Genomic DNA, 5,275 nt, shown 5'->3' on the forward strand with positions numbered 1-5,275 from the left:
GGCTTGGTTGGATTTTTGTGGCATGGATTGCCTCCAACACAAAAGACCCTTCTCGACTCATACTCTCTCCACTTTCTCAGCAACCTCTAAAAACAGTCATTCACTTATAATTACACTCTGTGTCTCCAACTGGGCCAAGGCTGAACTCAGGCTCTGCTGGGTGCTCAAATGATCAGGCATCATAAAAAGTCTTGATGCTCCCCAGAAGTGCTGTAGCAACCTACGCCCCAGCTCTGGTCTGCACTCACGCCCACAATGGCCAGGTTATTCCTTCCGAGAGAAAGAAACCAAGCGCAAGAGGCAGGATGTGGTTCTTCATAATAAACGTTTGGCTGTCTCTGCCCAGTACGCACATGGTGCCCTCTCCTGGCAGAGCAGAGCATTTCCAGAAAGGGGATGGAGAATCTGATTGCTGGTGACTTTGGGTCTTTGACTAAATCATTCCGCAGCACATACTAAGATTTTCCAGCTAGCTCTTTATTTATTTATTATGAGCTTTATTTGAGTTAAAGATAGAAAACAATATACTTTTATTTGTAATTTAAGATGCAAGTTGCTATGGCAATCTAAGATGGTTTACAGTAATTCCTTTTATATATTCGTCATCATATTATCCTTTTAGACTTTTTAATATATAAAGAATAAGGTTAATTAGTTATGAAGTTTAACAATAATCAGAAAATTTTTTTCAAAAGAATTTCCTTAGTGTGCTATTAGTATAAAGCTCATAATAGGCAAGATATTTATATTAAGGGCATGAACCCAAATCATTAAATAAAAATAAAAGCATATTCTTAAAAAGGTGCTAAAGAAGAAGGTGCATCAAAAATATGCAGTCTACATATTTTTCAAAAGGATGTGAACTGGGGCTGGCCTCTTGGCATAGTGGTTAAGTTTGGCATGCTCCGCTTTGGCAGACCAGGTTTGCACGTTCAGAGCCCAGGTGCAGACCTACACCACTTGTCAGCAGTGCTGTGGTGGCAACCATGTACAAAGTGGAGGAAGACTGACACAGATGTTAGCTCAGGGCTAATCTTCCCCAAGCAAAAAAAAAAAAAAAAAAGGAAGATTGGCAACAGATGTTAGCTCAGGGAGAACAGGGAGAAAAAAAAAAGGACATAAACTGTATGTTTAGGCACTGTCTTCTCTTCAGTTTTCCTTTGCCAACAATATACAGCAGGACTTTTGATGTCCAGATGCTACTGGGGAAAGATGACAAAGGCAATTGTATGCAGACAAGCTTGTGTATAATGTAGAGACAATGTAAAGATATCATTTCAAAATTAAGGTTTGCAATGATAGCTGATTGATACCCAAAAGGCTTGGAGTGTCTTCAGGTAATTAAAAAATACAAATCTGTGTATATTATGCCACTAGAGTCATGTCTTCAATGGTACTTGATGTGCAGAATTTCCACCTTTAAAACGACTTTTTAAATTTTCTGCACAGGCTGATATTTCATTTCTGTGCTGTTTTATAGGCTGGCTACATAAAATAAACTTTATTTGTAAGTAAGATGTTTATTTATAATAAACAGGTGATCAGTCATGAGAAGCAACCACTTCTCCTACGCCTTAGTGTACAATAGACACATTCTAAATATCAAACGTTTAACATATAGATACTGGACTTTGAAAAATGGCAGTCTTGGGGCTGGCCCCGTGGTTAAGTGGTCAAGTTCATGCACTCAGCTTCGGTGGCCCAGGGGTTCACCAGTTTGGATCCTAGGCTCAGACCTAATACTGCTCGTCAAGCCATGCTGAGGTGGCGTCCCACATAGCGGAACTAGAAGGACCTACAGCTGCAATATACACCTATGTACTGGGGGCCTCTGGGGAGAAGAAGAAAAAAGAAAAAAAAAAGATTGGCAACAGATGTTAGCTCAGGGCCAATCTTTAAAAAAAAAAAGACAATCTTAAAAATTCCCCATGTTTCATCATATTGCATAGCTGAAATTCATCTACTTTTTGTAAAAAGTGTTCTGTTCATTCAGGCAGAATTTTGCCCCAATCTCCCTCCATTTCCTGCTATCATACTGTACGGTGGATCCACAAGTTTATTGTGCGTGTACCTTAAACCTTTAAGTAGTTCACAGTTTTAACACAGTTCTAAAGTAGCACCTTCATCAAATACGAAAATAGTTCAGGGATGCTGCTGGTGAGGTGAAACAGCCCACGTGTGGTTGAGTCCTGCCTCCATTGCTTCGCTCAGGGAGAATGCCTTGTGTGTGCCTGTTATGATCATTAGCTCCAACAAACAGATCTATTCCTCCAGCTTCTTTTATTTATTTTTTTTCAAATGCATCACATTTGGTTTGTAAATTGACAGCATTCCCATGAAGGGTATCAGCATTCTTAGGATCTATATCAATATGCTTTAAAAAGTTATTTGAGGGGGCCGGCCCCATGGCTACTGGGTAAGTTTGGTGCGCTCTGCTTTGGCGGCCTGGGATTCAGTTCCCGGGAGCAGACCTACACCACTCATTGGCAGCCATGCTGTGGTGGTGACCCACATACAAAGTAGAGGAAGATTGGCACAGATGTTAGCTTAGGGTGAATCTTCTTCAGCAAAAAAAAAATAAAAAGTTTATTCCACACATAAGAATGGTAGATTTCAGGATAATTGCTTGGAAATCCTACATATTCATCCATGTCAAATGTCTTCACCTATTTAAAACAAAGGTCTCCATTCTGGTGATGTTCTATTAGGTTTTTTTTTTTTTGAGGAGGAGGAGGATTAGCCCTGAGCTAACATCTGCCACCAATCCTCCTCCTTTTTGCTGAGGGCGATTGGCCCTGAGCTAACATCTGTGCCCATCTTCCTCTGTTTTATGTGTGGGACGCCTGCCACAGCATGGCTTGAAGTGGTGGTATGTTCATACCCAGGATCTGAACCGGCAAACCCCAGGCCACCAAAGGGGAACGTGGGAACTTAACTGCTGCACCACTGGGCCAGCCCCGTTAGGTTTTTTATAAGACACTAACAGTGTATGTTAGTACACCCAGTGGACCAAACTACTTTTCTGATGCTGGAACAGCAGGAGCCACTGACAGAAAAGTCACCTGTTTTATTTTGCATTATTAAATAAGCAACTATGTTTTCATTCTTCTCCCTTGGAAAGAGTTGTGAATGACCACCTGCACAACGTTAGCTTCCAAACTTGCAATTATTTACAGAGTAACTTGGGTGGTGCTACAATTTCAGATGCAGCGAACCAAACTCATTCTGTACAGAGAAATGGATGCCACTTTCTTTTTTTTTTAAAATCAAACTATTCTCTTCTTCTTAATCATGATAATTTTCTAGCTCTTTTGTGCTGATATAGATGTGTATTAGCATAATAGCCAAAGATGATGAGCCATTTGATAATGGACTAGATTTGGAGAGACAATCTGCATGTCATTTATTAATAGAGAGTGCAGCAAAGCACTGATGCTCACTTTGTATTTTCCTTCCATGGTGTTGTTGCCAACAGAGGCCTGAAATTATCCCATAGCCAACCACTGAGGACTACTGTGTTTTGGGACACGAAGAATTTGGCACAAGCAGCCTGATGTCACAGTGTGATGCAAATTGCTTACACCTTACTTTTATTTCCCATACATATTATGAAACACTTCCTTAAAAAAGCCTTCTTTTTATCTATGTAAAATATTCTGATTTAAGAGCCTAACCACCATGCATAGTCGATGACCTAGAATGCAAGTTCAGCTTTAAACACTTGAAACTGGGGCAAGAGGCCTCCTTTTCTCTCTTGCCAACCTTGCTAAAACACTATATTGAATTTCCTCAAAGCAAAGGAAAACAAAAGTCTTTTATATTGCCATGTATTTTTAAACCAGTGGCTTCTTTTGTGAAGCTCTATCTATTGCATGATTAAGATGAAAAGACTGTTCATTCTGAAAGGAAAATTCTTTTAAAAATATTGTTGCAAATCTTGTAAAATACAGTATATCAGGAAATTTTTAGTTTTCTTTGCAATGAGATTTATTTTTTAAAAAAAGAGTAAAGATTAATATAGACATTAATAATTTTAGAACTAGGGGCCACCCCATGGCCGAGTGGTTAAGTTCGTGCGCTCTACTTCAGTGACCCAGGGTTTCACTGGTTCGGATCCTGGGCGTGATCTGGCACGGCTCATCAGGCCACACTGAGGCAGCGTCCCACATGCCACAACTAGAAGGACCCACAACTAAAATATGCAACTATGTACTGGGGGGATTTGGGGAGAAAAAGCAGAAAAGAAAAAAAGAAGAAGATTGGCAAGAGTTGTTAGCTCAAGTGCCAATGTTTAAAAAAAATAATTTTAGAGCTAATATTCTATGTGAAATCTATGTATTAGGTTTCAATGAAGTGAAAAATATTCTGCAGAGATGGAAATATGTCACCCTTTGTATTTTAGTCATGCTCTTTACAAAGGATGTGACAGCGTCAAAGACAGAACAGATAGAAAATGGAAGCATATGTTTAAAATAAAGACCTTAGGCAACTATGACCATCACACGTGCTGAAATTTGGCTTGCTCTGCTGTTGTTAAAGGGCCCATGCAAATTTAAACCCTCACAACATTTATATATATCACGTTAGAATAAATATTCAAAGACAAAAAATTAACTGTATTAATCAAAATAAAAGGCTCTGTCTTAATTTCCTCATTTGAATAAATCTCCTCAAAGCGAGAGGCATGCTATTAAAAATTGTAACTGCAAGTACAGAAATCTTGACTTTTGCTTAGAAACAACTCAGAATACCTGCTTCAAGGAAACAGAGGCATAGCCTGTCAAACCTTTCACCAGGTTGAAAAATCAGCTTGTGGGGCCAACCTGGTGGTGTAGTGGCTAAGCTCGCATGCTCCACTTTGGTGGCCTGGGGTTTGCCAGTTCCAATCCCGGGCGCAGACCTACACACCGCTAACCAAGCCATGCTGTGGTGACATCCCACATACAAAATAGAGGAAGATTGGCACAGATGTTAGCTCAGTGACAATTGTCCTCAAGCAAAAAGAGGAAGATTGGCAACAGATGTTAGCTCAGGGCTAATCTTCCTCACCAAAAAAAAAAAAAAAAAAAAAAATCAGCTAAAAATATTTAGCAACCTTATTCATACTCTCAGAGAGGGAAGTGAGTGGCTTACAGATTATACTATTATTTCTATGGATCATATTTTGAACTGTCACTAAATTTTACAGTTTGGTTCTTTCTGCTTTGGCAAAATATGAAAGAACCTGTACTAATTTCAATCTCTATTTTATTTTTTTAATGAATAAATGACCAAG

General features: G+C 39.3%; 1 pseudogene; it reads right to left on the reverse strand.

The window, feature by feature from the left end:
- Positions 1 to 1,989: 1,989 nt before the first annotated feature.
- LOC123280296 (glucosamine-6-phosphate isomerase 2 pseudogene) lies at positions 1,990 to 2,702 on the reverse strand (annotated as a pseudogene).
- Positions 2,703 to 5,275: the final 2,573 nt, after the last annotated feature.

The sequence above is a fragment of the Equus asinus genome, chromosome 23 (assembly GCF_041296235.1).
Source record: "Equus asinus isolate D_3611 breed Donkey chromosome 23, EquAss-T2T_v2, whole genome shotgun sequence".
NCBI lineage: Eukaryota > Metazoa > Chordata > Mammalia > Perissodactyla > Equidae > Equus > Equus asinus.